At 40.3% G+C, this 23,206-nt stretch overlaps 2 non-coding genes across 2 annotated transcripts; one reads left to right on the forward strand and one right to left on the reverse strand.

The window, feature by feature from the left end:
- Positions 1-5,364: 5,364 nt before the first annotated feature.
- On the reverse strand, positions 5,365-5,437 carry TRNAV-AAC (transfer RNA valine (anticodon AAC)). Its single transcript has one exon. It is a non-coding gene; the product is annotated as a tRNA-Val (tRNA).
- A 4,695-nt stretch (positions 5,438-10,132) lies between these two features.
- On the forward strand, positions 10,133-10,205 carry TRNAV-CAC (transfer RNA valine (anticodon CAC)). The gene has a single exon. It is a non-coding gene; the product is annotated as a tRNA-Val (tRNA).
- Positions 10,206-23,206: the final 13,001 nt, after the last annotated feature.

Genomic DNA, 23,206 nt, shown 5'->3' on the forward strand with positions numbered 1-23,206 from the left:
AAGGATGAGGAAACCACTGGTCAATACTTGAGATACAAAGTCAAAGCTCATTTAAGGAGAGAGCTGTGTTGGTAAAGTTCAGACCCTCTGAGAGAGCCAATGGATGATGTTTTGGCGGGGAAGGGGCTTAGGGAAGGGAGGACTTTCAGATGCTAAGTGGATTGACACAATCTGTGGAAGCCTGGTTATTTGGGAGAGAGTGCTGTTGTTTGGTTGGCACTCAAAGGTGTGTTTATTGAAGTGAGTCCATCCCTGACTGGCTGACTTTCAGAAGGAAAGGGTTGGGAGTGATTGGTTATCCTGCAGAAGTATCTTCACAGAATGGTTTTATCGTTGAGAGACTGAACTGGTTTAAAATTGGTCCTGGTGGCTACTTGTTAACATGGCTACAGAACAGTCTTTTTCTAAGTTTGTGATTAGTTTTTGTTTTCAACATTTTATTTTGACCTAAAAGCAAAATCACATTATTTATCTATTTATTTAAATGTTCATGTAATGCATAATAAAAACACCAGTTTTACCTCTGAGCCTCTCAATCCATCTTAGACACATTTAACTTTCAATTCAGTTAATGGGATGAACAGCGGAGACAGAGTTAAGGACAGGGTGAGGGTCGGGTGAGGCTTAGGGACATTGTAACTGGCAGGATGGGTCAGGATCATGGCTTGGATAATGATAGAGCTAGGGTAAGAAACCAGAATATGTGGAGTATAACGAAGAAATAAAAAAAATGACTTTTTTAACAGGAGAAAAAAAACAATTTTAATTACTTATATATGCATAGGAGTTTCATAGATGATTGAGACATATACCATCCTGGGATACACAAAGGAATAGGGATTTGGGGCTTCTGAGTGGGGGTAGGCAGATTTTGGCAAGGTGGGGGAAAAATATATGGTAAATAAAGATTGCCTTGTTGTGCAGATAAGAGTCTCTCAGGTGATAAGAGTTGTCTCTGAGAATAGTTCTCTTCTTGATATACATACCTTTCTTAAGGGAAGTTTCCTTTATCCATTCCAATCGAATTCCAATCAAAGGAAATTTCCTTTACAAAAGAGGAAATTTCTACTATATGTAGGCAACTAAAAGGGAGATAAAGAGCTTGTTCTGTCTCTGCTAGTTCTCCATTGTTTTTAGCTAAAAATAATCCATATGCCGAAGCAGCATGTTTTGGGGTGGAATGTTCTAACTTCTTCATTATTTAAATAGTTTCAAAAACATGATTTTTATTTTGTCCTTTGTTCATCAGATCAGTAAGAAATAATTAGCTACTTGTGGTATGTTTATTGCCTTAATGATCCCAATTCTTCTCCGATCCTTTCATCCATGCTGTTTTTTCATCTGACTTTGTAGTGCCTTCTCACTCTGTCTTGGCTGAGCACTGATACTTGTTTTGGCCAATGGGATATTAGCAAACTTGACTAAGTAGATTCTTGAAAAAGCCCTTTGCTCTTTGTGCTGGCTTTTTCTGATAGTTGTTTAGTTTTTTGTTTGTATTTTAAAATAGGCTTTATTTTTTAGATCAGTTTTAGGTATACAGCAAAATTGAATGGAACATTCTCACATACCTGCTCCCCCGCCGCACAAATTCTCTTCCACTATCAACATCCTAAATCAGAATGGTACATTTGTTACCACTGATGAACCTGCTTTGACACATCATTATCAACCAAAGTCCATAGTTTACATTAGGGTTCACTCTTGGTGTTGTACATTCTGTAGGTTTTGACGAATATATAATGGCATATGTCTACCATTGTAGTATCATACAGAATAGTTTCACTGCCCTAAAAATCCTCTGCACTCTGCCTATTTATCCCTCCTTCCCTTCTAACCCCTGGCAACCACTGATCTTTTTACTGTCTTCATAGTTTTGCCTTTTCCAGATGTCATATAGTTGAATTGTATAGTATATAGCCTTTTCAGATTGGCTCCTTTCACTTAGTAATATGCATTTAAGTTTCCTCCATATCTTTTCACGGCTTGATAGCTCATTTCTTTTCAGTGCTGAATAGTCTTCCATTGTCTACTCAATTGTCCATTGTCTACTACAGTTTATTTATCTACTGACCTACTGAAGGACATCTTGGTTGCTTACAAATATTGGCAATTATGAATAAAGGGCTATGATCGTCTGTGTGCAGATTATTGTGTGGACATAAGTTTTCAGCTCATTGGGGTAAATACCAAGCAATGCGATTGCTTGATGGTGTTGTTGGTAAGAATGTTTAGTTTTGTGAGAAAGTCAAACTGCCTTCCAAAGTGACTGTACCATTTAGCATTCCCACCAGCAGTGTATGAGAGTTTCTATTGTTCCACATCCTTCCCAGCATTTGGTGTGGTCAGTGTTTCGGATTTTGGCCATTCTAATAGGTGTGCTGTGGTATCTCATTGTTGTTTTAACTTGCATTTCCATAATGACATATAATGTTGACCATCTTTTCATGTTCTTATCTGCCATCTGTATATCTTATTTGATAAGGTGTCTGCTTGGATCTTTTGCCCATTTTAATCATGTTGTTCATATTCTTGATATTGAGTTTTAAGAGTTGCTTGTATATTTTGGATAAGAGTCCTCTATCAGCTATGTCTTATGCAAATATTTTCTCTCAGTCTGTGGCTTGCCTTCTAATTCTCTTGATGGAGTCTTTGACAGAGTCTTTGGCAGAGCAGAGGTTTTTAATTTTAATGAAGTCCAGCTTATTGATTGTTTCTTTCATAATTTGAGCCATTGGTGTTGTATCTAAAATGTCATCACCAGATTCAGTGGTCATCTATATTTTCTCCTATGTCATCTTCTAGGAGTTTTATAGTCTTGTGTTTTACATTTAGGTCTATGATCCATTTTGAGTTAATTTTTGTGAAGGATCTCAGGTCTGTGTCTAGATTTTTTTTTCACGTGGATGTGCAATTTTCCAGCACCATTTGTTGAAAAGACTGCCCTTTATCCATTGTATTGCTTTTGCTCCTTGATCATAGAACAACTGGTTGTATTTGTGTGGATCTATTTATCGGCTCCTATTCTGTTTCATTGATCTATTTATCTTCTTTTTCCAGTACCACAGTGTTTTGATTATAGTATTTTTATAATAATTACTGAAGTCAGATAGGATCAGACCTCCAACTTTGTTCTTCTCTTTCAATATTGTCTTGGCTACTCTGGGTCTTTTGCCTCTCCATATGAACTTTAGAATCAGTTTGTCAATACCCACAAAATGACTTGCTGAGGTTTTGACTGGGATTGTGTCAAATTTATAGAGAAAATGGGAAAGAACTGAAATATTGTTAATATTGAGTCTTTTTATCCATGACCGTGGAATATCTTTCTATTTGTTTAGTTCTTCGAGATCTTTGATCATAGTTTTGTAATTTCCCTCATATAGATCTTATACAAATGTTAGATATATACCTAAGTATTTCACTTTAGGGGGTGCTAATGTAACTCACATTATGTTTTTAATTTCAAATTCCATATTGTACATTGCTGGTGTATAGGAAAGTGATTGACTTATGTATATTAAATTTCCATCCTACAATCTTGCTATAATCACTTATTCCAGGAAGTTTTTTTTTTCTTTTTTTCCTGGTGGCTTTTGCCGTGAGCTGTTGTCATGAGAACTTGTCTGAGTTTAGCGTGCTGGGGAAGAGGATATGAATGGAGATTACTGGTTGTCTGTTGTTCACCAGACATGTGAGTCAGCCTAGCTGGGACATAAATAAACAGTCTGGTCAATCCCGACCTGTATTAGTGATCCACAGACTAGTGAGCTAACTAGATTCTAATTGTTTTAAGCTACTGAATTTGGATGGTTTGTTGAGCAGTATATTTGTGGCAATAGATAACTGACATGTACATTAAATATCATTCAATGTACTCCAGCAAATTTAGCCTCCTTGCTATTCCTCGCACGCAAAAGGAAAACTCCACATCAGGGTCTTTGTGGGCACTATATTTCATAGTCTTGAATGACTTTATCCAGATATCCCCATGGCTCATTCATTTTCTTCCTTCAGATTTTTGCTCAAATGTCACCAGTAGTCCATTTAGAAATTGAAGATGAAAACTCACCCCTAATGTCCTTCCCTGATTAATTGTTCTCCTTAGCATTTATTATCACATCATCTAGCATTTTCTTCGCAACTTTACTTTTAAAAAATTTCTGTAACCCTGTCACTAGAGTGGAAAGAGATTTTTGTCTATTTTGTTCACAGCTGTTATCCCAGTGACTAATGCAGTATCTAATACATAGTATACATTCAATAAATACGTATTGAATGAATGAGTGATTAGTTTTTTCTCTTCTTTAAATACACTCACTCTCTGGTGATTTCATCTGTTCTCATGGCTGAAATAATGTCTATGTGACTAGAACTCACAAATTTCTATCTGCAGTCTACATCACTCCATTAAACTCCAGACTTGTAGATTCGACTCATTCCTTAGCATTACACCTGAGTGTTTTATACTAGGAATCTAAAAGTTAGCATGTCTAAAACAGAACTCCCAATGTTTCCCTAATAATGCTGCTACGTTCAGTCTTCCCCATTTCAGTTAATGGCAACTCCATCCTCCCAGGTTTTCAGCACAAAACCTCAAAGTTATCATTGATTCTACTTTCTCTCCCTCCTCACATCCATGTTCTTACTAATTTCTCTTGACTCTATCTGTAAAATACATCTAGACTGTGACTACTTCTCACCAACTCGACTGCCACCATCTTGTCCACGCCTCAGTTGTTTCTGATACGCAGCATGATCAAAGGGACTTAATAGATCTCCTTGCTTCTATTCTTTTCTCCATGCAAGATATTCTCCACAGTGCTGGCAGAGGGGCCGAATTAAAACACTTAAATCATGTAAAGTTATTTGCCTGCTTAAAATCCAACGTCTCCTCATTTTATCAGAGTAAAGGTCAAAGTCATTAAAGAAATAATAACGCTCCACTTTATCTGTGCCCTCCATTCTGTGACCTCTCTGCCTACACGAATTACTTTCCACTGGGCTCTTTCTGCTGCGATTACGGTTGGCTTCTTGATCCTCCTTGCATACATCAACCACGTTCCTTTCTCAGGGCTATTCACTCCCTGTTCCTGCCCCTTAGGGATGGAGACCGCGCGTCCTAGGATGGACAGCCACCTCAGCCATGCGCAGTATCTTCTCTAATCCAACGGAACGGATACGACATGATTATTTCTCGATCGGCGCGAAAACGCAAGTCTGAGCTCTGAACTTGTTATATAATCCTTTTAATCGAAAGTCCTAGGCTGCAAAGGGAGCTCAGAGATTTGAGAGTTGGTGGAAAGGTAAAGAGATTCAGGTAGAACACTTCTGGAAGAAAAGTCAGATTTGCAGGAAAGTGTTACTTGTTTCCGCCCGGTTTCGAACCGGGGACCTTTCGCGTGTTAGGCGAACGTGATAACCACTACACTACGGAAACTCACTAGTTTTCTGTCCTCGCATTTATCAATTAGTTACAATGAGCATTAAATTTATTCTTTCCTTCAGATTTTCTCTGCATCAACAACATCTAAACTCCGTAACTCATAGCCAGGCCAATGCTACTCCCGGAGCCCCAATTACACTACAAGCACCAGGCAGGGAAATCTTAGGCAGGCTCCTGGGAAATTTTATTTCAAGAAATTGCTTGATACGTTCTATGCAGGTTTCTCTGACCTTGTAAGACGCTCTGATCTTCATCTCTCGATGACTGAAAATTACCCTTTAGGAACTAGAACCGACTGGCGGAGCTCAGGGGACTTCCTTGGGCAATGGCGGGAGAGACTGAGGGGCAGAGGGAGGGCGGCGGACTGTGCCCAGCTGTCTGTCAGGCGAGGGCGGTGGGGGTGGCTGGGAAGTTTGTAACAGTGGAAGCTGGCGAGGAAGTCTAGCCGACGTCAAACGAGCTTCTCTCTTCTGTTCTGTGTCACTCACGTTTACTGCTCTGACTGTGTCAGCTCGGTGTGTGATGGCCGTTAACATCTTATAGCCGGAGGGTGACCTTTGTAATTTGCCTGACTCTTCTTTGTTATTCACCCCATTTCAACTATCCTAGGCCACTGTCCCTACCCCGGGCACTGGAAGCGATCTGCCCTCTACCAGGTTCTAAGTCTGAGCCCCTGCGAAGGTGCTCAGTAGCAAAAAAGTGTTTATCCCCAAAGTAGTCCTGAGAAACTAGGGACAGGACAGAGGCTTCATGGCCTTTGGGAAAGGTCGCAGCCTGACTCCCTCTTGGGGCAGCTAAAACATGACACTATGGAAATGTTGTGGGTAGTGGAGGAGAGAGATACATTTCTTATTAACACAATCTTTAGTCTCACCTTTTTTTGCTTTGAGATAAGATCAGCAAGATAAATAGCTATTACAATTAACGTATGTGAGCGTTTGTTTAGCTTTCTCAGCAATTTGTTTTGACATTTATTTTTAAGAAACTATTGAATAGCCCAGTCCCATTCTGCTCACTGGAGGTATCTGATGTCCTAAAGGAACTCACAAACTAGAAGGAGGGAAAGGGCGCCTATGATGATCATAATGGTAAATTTGCACACAGTAATTTAGTTACAACAAGAGTGCTATATGGAGTTACAGCTATAAAAGTCACAGGGATATCTGCCATGAGCTCAGAAAAGGGGCATCCCCTCCAGTCTTAATGGTCAAGACATACTTTCTACGGGAATTGATGTGACTTAGTTAACGGAAAAAAAATGTGAGGTGGTTGAAGAGCCTTGAACGGAGGGGGATTCCTGCATGGGGTGAACATGGAACAGATTGTGAATGCAGTGTGAGGAGCTCCAACTGTAGGTTTGAATCAGAGTGTGCCTTTATTTATTCCTTTTCCTCAGGGAAATTTATTCCACTGATAGTAACTAAAGTAACATATGCTGGATCAAGGAGATAAAGGAAGACCCTCCATAGCATGGAATTTAGATTTAATCTAAATTTGATGAGTGGGAAAGAACTGACTGTTTAAAGAACATGACATTTTCCATTTTGATCCTAAGACCTCTTGGCTTTGATGTAAACCATGAAAGAAGAGGGCCAATATTTTATGATAGATGTTTCAAGCATTCATAACGTTTGAAAGAACTGTGCAGTGAACACCATATGTATTTTTGTTTATTGGAGATTGGTCCTCAGCTTTCTTTGCTGAGCACTTCTTCTCTAAAAGATAATCTTTCCCTGACAATCTCCCTTGCCTCTGGGATGAATCTATTACTTAGCACTGCTTCCAGAGCAATCTCTGAGAGCCCTAGCCTTTGTGAAGAGTTGGGCATCACTGAAAAGCCATCTTTCCAGGGCAGGCTGGGCTCACTTTCTTTTGAGCACCTGGGGGATGCGGGTACCAAACATTCTTTTCCGTTGTCTAAGGGGCAAATAGCCTCATAGGCTCTTTTCTTTCTGAAGCTGAATGGCCTGAAGAATTAAAACTTATCAGACAGAACATCGATTTCAATGTTCTTTTTCTTATGCTGGTAGCCTGTCAGGACCTCGGTAGTGAGATTCATTCAGACACCCATTTTTAACACTCTTGAATGAGACACTTTCCTGAAGTTTGAAAACCAAAGACAGAGGAGTTTTCAGGCAAATGTGTACAGCAAGAAATACATAGCCTGGATGGTTTTGGGAAGTTTAAAATCAAGGCAGAAGAAATTTATTCATTAGGATCAATACACAGGGAGAAAAAATATATATATGCACACACATATATATGTAAACATATATATGTATACACATTTCACACACTACATATTTATTATACTTTTATGCATATATTGGCAGCCTCCTCATGCATAATTATCTCAACTTAGCTTTGTGAACAATACCTAGGGGACCAAGTTTTACCAATCCTGAAGAAGGGGAGTTGATTAAAAAGTTTTGCTAAGTATAGTTACAATTTTCATCAAAGAAAGGCATATTTAATCACCAACTACTCTTTCGTTAGAACTAAAACATAATCTCCGCAATGAAAAGGATATTTTGTTTGTTGCATTCACTACCTTATTCCCAGATATTTAACAATCTCTGACTTATAATAGGAATTCAATTAATATTCCTTGAACAAATGAAAGGACGGATGGATGCCCTTAGGTGGGCAGCTAGGTGAGGCCCACCTCTGCCCACCCCACTCCACCCTTATATGGTGAGTGAGTCCCTGCACTGAGGTTGCAGTCTTTGCCATGGATTGGGGCTGCAGCCTGGGGGAAGGGGAGATTGACTTCCCCAGCCCCAGATAGAGCACCCCTACTTTTATTTGGACTAGGCCCAGCAAATTATGTAGTCAGTCCTATCTGGGTTAATAATAATCCATACCATGTGGCAAGCATTTTTCCTAGGGCTTCTTACATTGGAGGATCCCAAGCAGAAAGAGGCTAAACAATTTGCTTAAAACTGCAAAGCAAATAAATCCCAGAATTGATATAAAGTATCAGTGAATTCTGGTTTCAGAGTTAGTGCTGTTGGTCACATTCCGTACTGCCTCTCATCCTCCATGACCACACTCTTATAAGGATTTTCACTGCCTTTGAACTTTCCATAAATTCTCAAGGCAATTTGTGTAAGCCTCACTTATCTGTTTTAATTTTATAGTTTTTAATATATAGTTTTCTATAGTTTCTTTGTCAGATACAATTTTTAAAATAAATAGGTTTGCCAAATTCTTGCTACCCTTTTTACTTTTTTGGGTTTTGTGCCTTTATCTGTTGCCTGATTTTATCCTACATATTAACAACGATTTCATCCCTAATGAGTTATTCGTTTTGAGTGAAACATTTTGAGTGAAAATATATTATGATTTATTTAAAAGTGTCTTCCATTGCACTCTGGTTATTTTTATTATGTACATTTAAAAATAATTCAGATATTAGCTACTGATCCACCCACACCACTGGGCTCCAATATGAGTATAGAAAGAAAACAAAATTTAGGTGGAAATGTGAGAAGTTGAACTGACTACAAACTTTCATTTAAAAAAACACACAAGTTTGTAAAAACAAAAATACACACCAGCACAAATGTGAAACTGTTAAGGGAAGCACAATCTTTGCATAATATAGAAAATATGGGAAAGAGAAAACTTGCTCTTTTTTGTTGTCATTTTATTAAAAAATTGTAAGCGAATGTGAATTATACAAATTGATCACGAGTGGTGCTGGGCTGCTTTCCAGGATCTACACAATCTTCTGGGTGCTGTTTCCTTCTGTTTCTCTTTTAAGTCTTGGCTGCACAGGCACCCCACAAATTGTAAATCCAATGTCATCCTGGAAGGATTTCTGAAGGGTCTCATTTTCCTTCCATGATTCTCCTAGAGTCTTCCTATCTCCCTTGCCCGCGCGTTCGGGGCCGGGCTTGGACGCCATCCAGTCGCCCTGCCTTTTCCCCTCAGATTTCCCGGGTGACCTCCAACCCCGCTTGTGCGAATCGCTGGCTTCACGGGCGTCAGAGGAGGTCTCCTTCCGAGCCCCCAGCACTGCTGAGGTTTGGAAATGTGGTTCCAGTCACCATTCCAAAGGCTGCGGGCAAAATCCTGTGGACCATGGTCCTCCTTTCAGTCGTCACAGGGTCCTCCTCATGTTATAACGCAGTGACAGACGTGGAAACTGAGCATGCACGTTCCATATCAGCGCCGGGCTCTGAGTCCAGTCACAGGAAGTACGACCCTCCCTCCCCATTCCCAGTCCTCACACCGCCTGGCAGGCAGGTGGGCACATCCCCCTCCCCGCCCCTCAGTTCTATCGGTCAAACACTGCCCGGCACAGAATGGGCAGTTTCCAGAGTTCAAGTCCACCGGATCCTGGTTATTTTCTGAGATCATTTTCTGGCACCCAACAGATGGAGATCACAGAACTTTCTAGGTCAAATAAACCTAAATAGGACAAAATCGAGGAATTTTTCTGAAATCTACGGTACCCTGAGGCTACCTAAATTTCCGTCTTGCCTTTGGAAAGCGATTCTTCCCCGAGGCATAGTATTTCCTTGGTGTGACTCAATGACTCCAATATTATTGATTTGAATACAAAGAGAAGTGCAGTAACCTTGATAATTTCTTAAAAGAAAAGATCAATTCAATGTTACCGAACCTGAGCTAGCCATTAAAAATCTATTCCCTATTACAGAAAAGAATTGGGGGCACGTCAAGGTTTCCGTAGTGTAGTGGTTATCACGTTCGCCTCACACGCGAAAGGTCCCCGGTTCGAAACCGGGCGGAAACAGCTGAGCTCTTCATGAAAAGCTTGTGTTTTGAACTTTCTCCCTAGACTTATTTGAAATCGCACCACAGCAGAATCCAGGATCCTTCGACTCTTTGCCCTGAAGATTCTCCTAAACTTCCTAGCAGACGTGGTTAGAACTGCACCACAACATGGGTCCTTCGCGCTCTCTGCTCAGGCTCGAATTGTGACGGTTCTCTCTGCGTCCACTTCCAGCACGTGGTCTGCTGGGGTGTGAATAGAATGAGGCCCCTGAGGGAGTGTGGAGGGGCTTATCTCTGCTTTGTTAGGGACACGAAGTGCTCCCCTGAGTGCTTTCTGGGTTTCTGAAAGGAAAAGGTCCGAAACCGAGCGTCGACGGCCACTCGGGTGGACATTACCAGTCTCCAGCAATGTATTTATTGCCAGACAAGTATTTTCAGGTGTCACCTGACTTTTGGGCACGAAGGAGAAAAGAAGTATGGGGGCATCGTGAGGAAGGAGATGGATAAGACAAGGTTCTGCAGGGAGATCTCAGGGGAACAGAGCCCACTGCTGACCCTGCCTCTCGTGACGACTGCTTCCCGGGATGCCCCCATCGCCTGGTCCCCACGAAGACCTCAGGAGCTCGGTTCACAGCCAGCTTGGTCAACGCCTTTCCGCTAGGGGGCGTTTCCACTGCGGGGCGCGCTGTAGGGAAACCTGGAGTCGTGCAGAGCCCTGGGGTGGACCGCCCTCTCCAGGGCAAGGCTCGGCTCAGGGCGCTCAGGAGTGCGCGTAGGTCACTCGCTAGGCTTCAATGGGATCAACAGGAAGTTCCACTTAGATCCAGGACGCTCCAGGTGGATTTATATGGGGTTCGGGTGCGTTTCTCTGCATGTCTGTGCCCTGAGATCCTCGCAAGGAACCTGGACGTGCAGATGCTCTTGCTGGACATTTCCCAGGGGCACAGCGCCCAGCTGTTGGAGATCACTGAGCTCTGACCAAGACCATTCCCCGTGGGAGGAGGGAGCCGGCATGCTCTACATAAGTGGGCCGTGTGATGGGGTTTTTTGGAGGTGAGGAAGAAGATGGGGAAAGCTTTACTAGTGACTTGATTGTATGTGTTTGTCTCGTATTTTACTCAAGCACATGAACCATGAAGGACAGTCTCTCTTTTTAAATGTCTGAGTTGTTAACGTATATCCTCAGGTGGGTTCAAAGCCCACTTAAGTAGATCATATTTGGCTCGTGTTCAACTCACCTAGAAAGTCCCTTTTGCTGGTGCGGAGGCCTGGACTTAGTAAGATTGTGAATCTATTTAAAAGATTAGGAAATATATGCAGGCTGTTTGTTTACTGTTCTTCTTCTTAGGCCTAAAAACAACCCTGTCTTTTGTCTCCAAGCTTAAAATTGAAGTGCCTCCGTTGGGTTCTTGAATGAACCTCTCTAACACGGTTCTATCAGGCGACCAGCAGTGGAGAAGTATATAATTCGTGAAGTTGAAAGTCCAGGAATGCAAAGGGAGCGCGGCAGTTTGAGACTGGGTGGAAACGAAGAGAGATTCACATAGAAAATTTCTGGAAGAAAATCCAGAATTTGCTAAAAAGCTGCCGGTTGTTTCTGCCCGGGGACTTTTTGAGTGTGAGGCGAACGTGATAACCACTGCACTACGGAAACGCACCCGACGACGCTACTTTACACTCCTCAAGTAGCTAAAAGTATCCGTAAATTTGTCTTTTCCTTCTGGATATTTTCTTAGTTGAGGGGCTATTTTTCTCTCTACACTTTCTGATCCTTAGAATTAACAATATCTAAACTCGATAACTCATGGCCAGGCCAATGCTACTCCCGGAGCCCCAGTTACGTTACAAGGACCAGGCAGGGAAATCTTAGGCAGGCTCCTGGGAAATTTTATTTCAAGAAATTGCTTGATACGTTCTACGCTCATTTCTCTGACCTTGTAAGACGCTCTGATCTTCACCTCTCGGTGACTGAAATCGTCCTTCAGGAACTAGAACCGACTGGCGGAGCTCAGGGGACTTCCTTGGGCAATGGCGGGAGAGACTGAGGGGCAGAGGGAGGGCGGCGGACTGTGCCCAGCTGTCTGTCAGGCGAGGGCGGTGGGGGTGGCTGGGAAGTTTGTAACAGTGGGAGCTGGCGAGGAGGTCTAGCCGACGTCAAACGAGCTTCTCTCTTCTGTTCTGCGTCTCTCACGTTTACAGCTCTGGACTGTGTCAGCTCGGTGTGTCGTGTCTGTTAATGTCTCATAGCGGGAGGGTGACCTTTGTGATTCACCTGACTCTTTGTTATTCACCCCGTTTCAACTCTCCTAGGTCTCTGTCCTTAATAAGCCCCGGGCACTGGAGGCGATCTGTCTTCTACTCGGTTCTAAGTCTGAGCCCTTGCAAAGGTGCTCAGTGGCGAAAAAGTTCTGTCCCCTATATAGTCCTGAGAAAGTAGTGACAAGACAGAGGCTTCATGGCCTGTGGGAAAGGTCACAGACTGGCTCCCTCTTGGGGCAGCTAAAACATGACCTGAGGGAAATATTGTGGGTAGTGGAGGAAAGAAATATGTTTCTCATCAGCACAATCTCTAGTCTCACCTTTTTTTGCTTTGAGATCAGATCAACAAGATAAACAGCTATTACATTTAACGCAATTTGGTTTGATGTTTATTTTAAAGAAACTGTTGAATAGCCCACTCCCATTCTGGTCGTTGGAGGTATCTCAGCCCTAAAGGAACTGACAAACTAGAAGGAGGGAGGGGGAACCTAAGATGATCATAACGGTAAATTTTCACACAGTAATTTAATTACAAAAAGAGTGCCTCATGGAATAACCGCTATAAAAGTCACAGGGTTATCCCCCCCAGAGCACAGAAAAGGGGCATCCTCTCCAGTCTTAACGGTCAGGAAATACTTGCTAGGGGAACCGATGTGATTTAGTTGATGAAAAAAAAAGTGTGGTGGTTGAAGAGTTTTGAATGGAGAGGGGATTCCTGCAGTGGGGTGATCACGGAACAGATTGTGAATTCAGTGTGAGGAGCTCCAATTGTAGGTTTGAATCAGGGCGTGACTTTATTTATTCCTTTTCCTCATGGAAATTCATTCCACTGAGAGTCTAATAGCATGTGCAGGATCAGGGAGATAAAGGAAGACCCTCCACAGTATGGAATTGAAATTTAATCTGAATGCGATGGGTGGGAAAGAATTGACTGTTTCAAGAGGAACATGACATCATCCATTTTGATCCAAAGACCTCTTGGCTTTCATGTAAACAATGAAAGAAGAGGGCCAATATTTTATGATATATTTTTGAAGCATTCATAACATTTGAAAGAACTATGCAGTGAACACCACATACATTTTTACTTACTGGAGATTGGTCCTCAGCTTTCTTTACTGAGCACTTCTCCTCTAAAAGATAATCTTTTCCTGATAATCTCCCTTGCCCCAGGGATGAATCTATTACTTGGCACTGCTTCCAGAGCAATCTTTGTGAGCCTTAGCCTTTGTGAAAAGTTGGACATCACTGAAAAGCCATCTTTCCAGGGCAGGTTGGGCTCACATTGTTTTGAGCCCCTAGGGGATGTGGGTACCAAACGTTCTTCTCTGTTCTCTAAGGGGAAAATGGCTTCATAGTCTGTTTTCTTTTTGAAGCTGAATGGCCTGAAGAATTAAAATCTTAGCAGACAGGACACCAAGTTGAGTGTTCTTTTCATCATGCTGGTAGCCTGCCAGGACTTTGGCAGTGAGATTCATTCACATTCCTGCTTTGAACACTCCTAAATGAGACTGCTTCTTGAGGTTTGAAAACAAAAGACAGGGGCATTGTTCAGGCAAATGTGTACAACAAAAATAAAGAGACTGGGTGGGTTTTGGGAAGTTTAAAAGCAAGGCATAAAAATGTATTCATTAAGATCAATTACCAGGTAAGAAATATATATATAAATATGTACACATATATGTGTATACTTTTATCATGCTATGTATTTATTATACTTTGTTGCATATATTGGCAGTTTCCTCGTGCATAATTATCTCAACTTAACTTTGTGAACAAAATCCAGGGGATCAAACCGTACCAATCCTGAAGAAGGGGAGTTGATAAAAATGTTCTGCTAAGTGTGGTTACAATTTTCATCAAAGAAAAGCATATTTAATCCACCAACTACTGTTTGCTCAGGACTAAGACGTAAGTTCCATGAGGAAAAGGACATTTTGTTTGTTGTGTTCACTACTATATTCCCAGCTACTTAATAATCTCTAGCTCATAATAGGAATTCAATTAATATTCCTTGAGCAAATGAATGGATGGATGGATGAATTAATGAATGAGTAAACAAGGACCAGGTGTAAATCAAGAATTCAGTTTTGGACATCTCAACTTACATTTTCCTAGTGTATTCTAACTGATGGGCCTTTCAAACTTGTGCCCAGTGAGATGCCTATAAGGTTACTTAGCACTTAAAATACCCTCCTTTCCTGAGCTTGTGATGAGAGTGTCTTTGGACCTGTTAACTGTAGCCAATGTGTTGTTGGCTTCCTGCTGTTTCTAACATTTGCCCCTGTCCTCAGCGAGGACACTGTGTCTTAGTGTAGTGGTTATCACCTGTGTGTTAGGTGCAGAAAGTCCTAGTTTTGTTCCCACCAGATCCAAAATAAACCAAACACTGATCCCTTTGTCCTGGGTTTTTATTTCATAACAGAGAGACCAAGAAGTTGTTTTACAATCTTTCCCATCTGGATGATGCCTGCGCCAGTGGACTGCAGGGTTCTGGGGTCTTCCTGACATCTACATTCCCTCATTTCTTTCTGGCTACCATAAGGAGCCACCTGAAAGCATTTTCAACAAAGCCTGAGGGCCTATAATTGCCAAATATTCTCAAAACACAGAATTAATGGCTGATTTGGGAGACTATTGTGGAAGCTCTGGAAATATGGAATGTGGCAGCCTCAGCCAACAAAGAGGAGGCCAGGGATTCAGACGGCCTGAGCAGGCCTTGAGTCCAGAACCATGGAGAGAAATTAATGTTTAGGAATAGAAGATAGTCTCATCTGTGGCTCCTAAAAGTGGAGCTCATGTGGGTCCTGTCCCTTAGCTCTGTATTCTGAGAAGCTGGAGCAGTAGAGGAGGGAGGATAGTGGTAAGTGAGCCAGCATTTGTCAGAACTTAGGAAGAGTGATCAGAAATAGCAACAGCTTGCCAATGAAGTTCTGCTTATATCCTGGATGAGATATTTATTCCTTCAGCTTAACCTCATGAGATTGAAATGGTCACTGGTGGAATGAGAGACAGTGAACTTAGGCACAAAAATTTTTGTCTAGCCATTTAGTATTTTGATCCCAATATGAATGGTGATTCCCTATCACCACCTACTATTTTACTAATCCTTGCAGTTTCATAGTGGTGAAAAATCTCAGTAAGTCAGAGAAAGACCTAATAAAAATTACAGCAAATTAAGCACAGCATTTGCTTTCTTTCTATCTCAAACTACGCTATAGGGAGTATTAGGGATGTTTTAAGGCTTAAATGCAGGAGGACAAAACTATGAGAAAGTGGAGAGCAGCAGCAAGATTTTGAAGACCAGAGAACAGAATGACTAGTGTAATAAAGGAAACAAGTTTATTGTCTTAAGTATCTTTTTTAGGAAACTTTCTCTGTAAGGTTTACACATGCTACCTGTACTTCTACTCTGTTATGTCTCATAGTTGCATAATATTCAATATTATCCATTAACCACACTTACCTATCTACGCCCAGTGATGGCATCGAGGTTGAATCTGCTTCCGAAAAACCCAAAATAATGCTGCAATTAACATACACATATGATACAATCTGTGGCCTTGTGAGATTTTTTTGTGTGGGGCAGGGATTATATACACATATGAGCAGAATATCTGGATCACTGGGCATGAATAATCTTAACTTGAGTAAAATGTAGTAGACTGTTCTTCAGAAGGGCTGTGAAAACTGCCATCAGCAGGACAGGAAGGTTATCATATCACCATTCCTGCCATAATTGACACGTTCACCTTTCTAATTCATCCAACTTAATGCAAGTAAAATAATATCTCATTTTATTTTACTGTTTATATGTTACCAATAATACTAAATGTTAAAATTTTTAAAAATCTTTTCAGATACTTCTTCTCTATCTTGGTGCTGATGAGCGTCCTGTCCTTACTCTTTACCTGTTTTTTATTGAGATTTCTGTCTGATTTTGCTGATTTTCATCGCTTCTTACTATATTATAGAGATTAGATTGGCATTTTTAAATGCTTCAACTATTTTTTACTTTTGTCACGATCTGTCTATTTAATTTTCCATTGTGGCCTTCTTGGACATATCTTTGATGTGGATGAAGTAAACTACACCAATGCTTTGCTTTGCTGTTGTAAGAAATTTTTCTACATATATTTCTATTAATTTTTATCTGTTACATTTAGGTATTCACGTTCTCTAGATATGTATATTTTATAAACTCTCCAGATGATTCTACTCCATGTGAAGAATCACAAAAATAGATTAATGTAATAACTCTCCTGTCTGCAATGTCTGGGGACTCCTTTCTCTGATATGCCCTTTCTTGTACCCACTACATACTCAGTCCTCCCAATTCAGCTCTGACTCAAGCACTGGCAGGCCTGGATTTCCCTCAATGTGCAAAGAGAAGAATCTCTCATGCCCCCTCTTTGCTCACTAGCACAGAGTGTCTAAAAGGCCAGAGATAGCTCTGAGCTGGAGGGACCAGAAGTGAGTGACACGTTCCTTTCCCATGGCTTTATCAGGCTACAAAGGACATATGTTTGTGAACTTAGTAAGCTCTGTGCAGCACCAACAAGGGCTGGACTCCTTCTGCCTCAGTGGTTTTAAGCCTGGGGAGAGTTGTCCTTGGACCTTTTATGCTTGTGTGGTACAGCTGACACAACAATCTCATATCGCGGTTCTTTCCCTAGTAACCAAAATAACAGAGAGGTATTTATTTATTTATTTTTGTACCTCTCAATAGGAGTTTTTTGATGTTTATAAATTAATTCTATTCCAAGTCCTATTTCAGGATTTAGTTTCATCTCTGGTTCCAGAAGACTTCTCGGACTTTCAACATAAACCCCCAAATACCCATATAACACCTGCTTGAATGAGTTCTTAAACAACCCACAAGCCCATTTATGAAGTATCTGTCAGTGTCTTACTGACTTGGTAGATGCCCAGCACATAGTAGGTACTCAGGAAAGAGATTTCATTAACAGATGGTTAGAACTCTTAGTTAAAATACTTCTTTATGAAAACCCATGTGAAATATTCAAACTCCAAGCTACATTTGTGTGCACTAGGGCTTTCCAAATGTACTTCAGGGGGAGATTGTCTCAATGTTAACAATCCTCTAGTTCCACACCTGAAGCCCTCACCTGGATAATCAGATTCAGTGGGTTTGGAATAGGGGCTTAGATTGAGCAGACAAAACAGTGTTCTCTGATGAGGAATAAAAAGTGTAGATACCACCTTTGTAGAGCTATGAGACGGGGTTCATGCATCTGCATTCTCCCCACCTCTATGACTGCACTTCCTCTCCCCTTTGGTTTTCCTTTCCATATCCATTAAAAAACGTGTCTTGTCTTGAGCATAAGTGGAATTAGCCAGACAAGCTATTTTTCATGAATTTTCTTAAAAGTTTTAATCATTATTTCCTGCAGTAGCTCTTCAGAGAAAGGGAGACATTTTCATAGTTTTCTCATTTCACCCTTCCCAATTTATTGGAAATAGAGAAAAAATAAAGAAAACATTCCACCTTCGGCAGAAATAAACCTCACTCACCAGGAAATATCGCCTTTCTCAAACCCTCTATTGTGACCAGAAAGGACACAGAGAAATGTCTTCCAAGGAAGCTTCCTTCCTTTTTCCTCTTTCCTGGAAAAACCCGCAGCAAACGCAAAGCTGCTCACAGGTTTATCAGAGGAAGCACATCAGGAGCCTCCACAGGGCTCGGAGGACTCAGCTCCTGCTCACTGTGCAGATCATTTTTCCCTCCTGAAGAAACTTCTGGACAGATCTGCTTTTTTGGGCTGCGAAAAGTACACTACTAGTACAGGAAACACTACAAAAAAAAATGCTGGAAGAAATTAGGGAAGAGCTAAATAAATGGGGAGGCATTCTATGTGCATGGATGAGAATATAGTTAAGATGACAATATTTTCCACATGTATCTATAAATTCAACATAATCTCTATCAAAATCTCAGCTAGGTGTGTGTTTGTTTTGCAGAATTTGAAAAGCTGATCTCGGGCCAGCCCCGTGGCTTAGCGGTTAAGTGTGCGCGCTCCACTACTGGCGGCTCAGGTTCGGATCCCGGGCGAGCACCGAGGCACTGCTTCTCCGGCCATGCTGAGGCGGCATCCCACATACAGCAACTAGAAGGATGTGCAACTATGACATACAACTATCTATTTGGGGGAAAAATAAGTAAATAAATAAAATAAAAAAAAGAAAAGCTGATCTTAAAATTCATGTGGAAATGCAGAAGACCAAGTAAAGGCAAAATAATCTTGAAAAAAAGGAACAAAGGTAAATTATAAATTTACCTTTCTTGATGTGAAAACTTCTTGATGTGAAAACTTTCAACAATGCTAGAGTAACCAAGACTGTGGTGCTGACAATAAGGATAGACATACGAATCAACAGAACATAACCGAGAGTCTAGAAATAACCCCCTACATGTATTGTCAATGATTTTCAACAAAACTGCCAAGATAATTCAACGAGGGAAGGAAGCCTTTTCAAAAAATAGTACAGGGACAATTGGATATCCACATGAAAAACCCACAAATTTACCTCACATCAAATTAACTCAAATTAGCTTTGAGTTAATTTTATAATTAACTTTTGTAAATTAACAAAAATTTACTCAAATGGATCATAGATGTAAATGTAAGAGGTAAAACTTTGAAACTCTTTGAAAAAAACATAAAAATAAATATTTGTAACCTTGGGATAGGCAAAGATTACTGAAATGCCACATGAAAAGCATATAAAAGATAAAATTGCAAATTGAACTCCATCAGAATTTAAAGCATTTGCACTGCAGAGAATATCATTTAAAAAGTGAAAAGACAGGCAGCCTACTGGGAGAAAATATTTGTAAGTCAAATATTCAATTAAGGACTTGGATCCAGAATATAGAAAGAACCCCTACCACTCAATAATAAGAAAACAAATAATCCAAATTAAGAAGTGGGCAAAAGATTTTTATACACGTCACCAACGAACATAGATGAATGTCCACGAAGCACATGGAAAAATGCTCAACACCATTAGTCACTAGGGAAATGCAAATTAAAATCACAATGAGATGCCACTTCATAGTCACAAGGATGCCATATTATAAAAGACAGACAATAGCAATGGTTGATGAGGAGGTAGAGAAACTGAAACCTTCATATACTTTTCTGGGAGAGAACATAAAACGGTGCACCTGTTTTGGAAAATAGTTTGACAATTTCTTAAAATATTACACATAAATTTACCATATAATCCAGCAATTCTACTCCTCGATATCTGCACAAGAGAAATGAAAACATATGTCCACACAAATACTTGTATACAAATGTTCATAGCAGCATTATCCATATTAGCCAAAGTGTGGAAACAACCCAGATGTAAATCAGTAGGTGAATGGGAATACAGATTGTGGTATATCCATACAATGGAATACTATCTGACACTAAAAGGAACAAAATACTGATACAAGCTAAAACATGGATGAACCCCAAAAACCTTATGCCAAATGGAAAAACCCAAAGCAAAACTCCACATTTTGTATGATTTCTCTAATATAAGATGTCCAGAAAAAGCAAATATTAGAGACAGAAAGTAGATCAGGGGTTGCTTGGGGTTGGGAATAGAATGGGAAGTGTCTGCAAAAGGGCATGAAGTTTATTTTTGGAGTAATGGAAATATTCTAAAATTGGATTGTAATGATATTTGCACAACTTTGTAGATTTACCAAAAAAAAAAAATCATTAAATTGTACACTTAAAATGCATCCATGTTATGGTAAAGTATACTTCTATATAGCTGCTACAAAAACACTTTTGATATGCCATTTAGGGTTAGATATATGCATGTACAGCTCAGAATTGAGTCCCCAAGTTCATACACAATTCTCTGAGTTCCCTTCTGCAGTCTCCCACTTTCCAGGTCCCAGTGGAGCTTTTTCCTAGTGCTCTGGCTAGAAGCCCCAGGATTTAGTTTCCTTTCTCTGTTGTGCACTTCACTCAACTGAGTCTTCCTCTGGGGCCACGCAGTGAGAACATAGCGAGTAAAAGCAATTCAGATTCCCTCCATGCTCTTGGAACCAGTTTCTCTGGTCAGAATCAAGGATTCCCCTCCCTCAGAGTTTTATGCTTGCGTAGCTGCTGCTGCCATTGCCACCAACCATAGGGGAGATTGCCTGAGGGCTGGAGCAGGTCTGGGTTTTAGGCTGCCTTTGAGTCTGGTCTGGGAGCTACTGGAGAAAAGGAAGTGAGACACTCATAGCCAGTTTGGTGGGACTTTAGTTCTGGTTTTCTTCCCCAACCTGCCTCTACCATTTACTTTTCATAATCCTCAGATAGCTGCTTCATGCATTCTGCCCAGATTTTTGGTTGCATTTAATGCGAGAGATGAGTGGAATGTGCTTACTCCATTTCTAAGTAGAGCTAAGTGTTTTTTTAGAGTTCTTCTTACATGTATTAATTTATTATTTTTGACATGTTAAAATTCCCCATAATGGTCATTATTATTCTAAGTCAAAAATTGTGCCATTTACCAAGGAGAGTTATGAGTTACAGTTATAGTGCAACTTTATAAAGGAAGAATTTCTTCCAGAACGGTATTAGAATTTAGACATAGACAAACATAGGTCAAACAAGAAAGAGAGGTCACTATGGTCAATAATCAATCAGAAGCTAGAAAGCGTTAAATCCAGACAGCGAGATTTAATCATGAGTTTTATTATCTTCATTACTCCAGGAAGATCAATAACCTCTTGGAATTTCATTTTTCTAATATACTAAATTGAACATTAAATTTGGTGTATTAATTCAATAAATATTTGTTGAGTTTTTGTGATGTGGCCAGTACTGTTGTAGATAAGGAGATGGATAAGCAAAAAAAACTCAAACAATTCCTTCTCTCTTAATGGAACTTACATTCCAGTAGGGGGCAAACACGGTGTATGAAAAAATTAAGCAAATGCTGTAATGTGTTAAAGAATGACAAGTGCTATGGAGAAAAATAAAGCAAGAATTTGAAAAAGGAACTCTGGGAGTAATATTCAGATAAAATAACACTGATGTGGTGGCATTTGAACTAAGACTTGAAGGAAGTGAGGGAGCAAGGCATGTCTATATTTGGGAAAACCATCCCAGAGAAAGGAATCAGTCAGTGCAAAGGCCCAGGGGCAGGAATGTGTCTTGTGTTCAAGGAGTAGCAAGCAAGTCAATTGTAACTGCAATGGAGTGAGCAAGGGGAGAGAAGGTGAAGAGATTAGAGAAGAATGAACTATGCAGCAAAACATTGTACATCATTGTAAGAGTTTTCACTTTTACTTTGCACGAAACAAGACACATTGTTTATTTCTCAGCGAGGGAATGGTTTCATATGACTCAAGGTTAAAAAGAATCTCTAGGGTTGCTCCATGGAGAATACTGTAGAGGGGAAGAGGTGAAGCAGGAAGACTATTAACATATTTTTAAATATTTCATGCCAGATAGTACGATATGGACCAACTTAGTAGCAGTTGAGGTAGTGAAAAATAGTTAGATTCTAAACGTATTTTGAAGAAATAGCCAGAAGATTCTACATGGGAAGTGAGAGATGAGTGGAATTAAAGAAGAATCCAATCTCTTTGGCCTCATAACTGGAAGCACAGAGTTGTTTTTAATTGAGAAGGGGAAGAAAATGAGAGAAGGTATTGGGGTGGGGGAGATCAAAAGTTTGGTGTTGAATACATTAAGTTGGAGATGCCTATTACAAGACCTGTAACTGGAGATATCAACTAGGCAGTTTGATAATACCAGTCTGGAGTTTAAGGAAGTGGTTTAAGCTGAAGATATTAATGAGTGAGTGGCTAACATATAGATAGTATTTAAATGATGAGACTGCAAGAGAGAAGAGAAGCTTGGACTGCACCAAATAACCTTGGACTTGATTTAGCTAAAGTTTGTTTTTCTAATCAAACTTTGATGGCCTAGTGATAAAAGCATGGGATTAAAATTCCAGTGGAGTATTCCACACTGTTTCAATAGTGGCTCACAGCTTATCCCCCTCTCCCTTATGCCAGACTTGGGCCGTGCTATTTTTTCGTTTGAGTCTAAAAGTTTCTTAACTCTTTCCCAGCATTTTCATTAGCCTCATCAGCACAACGAGAAATCAGACATACGCCTGTGTAGGTCCTTTCACTACTCAGGCATCCTTCTTTAATGTGAAGAAAGCATAATTCACTAACTTATTCATTCATTCATCCAACAAATCTTTATCAAATGCTTATCCTATGTGTCAGTCACCTGTATTGGTTACTGGGAATACAGCAGTGAAAAAAAGAGACAGAAATATCTACCTTACATTCTAGAGGAGGAGTCACAGTCAATAAACAAAATAAACAAGTCAGATATAGATCTTTATAAGTGAAGTGGGTAAATATTAATCAAGGAAGAGATATTGAAAGTGTGATGTTTGTTTGGACTTTGGATAGGGTTTTCACTGAAAGTATCAATGAGCATATGACCTGTAGGAAAAGAAAACCTGAGGAGGTAAGGAAGGAAGAAAAGGAGGAAGGAAGGAAAGGAGGAGGAAGGAAGGAAAGATGGAAGGAAGGAAGGGAGGGAGGGAGGGAGGAAGGAGATGATATCTAGGGGAGATCTTTTTAGGAAGAAGTTGCAGCAAGTGCATAATAAATGTTGAGGTAAGACTGTGCCTAGTGTATTGAAAGATTGGTAAATAGGCCAGTGTAACTGTCACAGATTAAAGATTTTGATGAAGTAATTGGATGTAGCTAATTTAAAT

This window comes from Ceratotherium simum, chromosome 13, assembly GCF_057802395.1.
Source record: "Ceratotherium simum simum isolate JZ-2026a chromosome 13, ASM5780239v1, whole genome shotgun sequence".
Taxonomy (NCBI): Eukaryota; Metazoa; Chordata; class Mammalia; order Perissodactyla; family Rhinocerotidae; genus Ceratotherium; species Ceratotherium simum.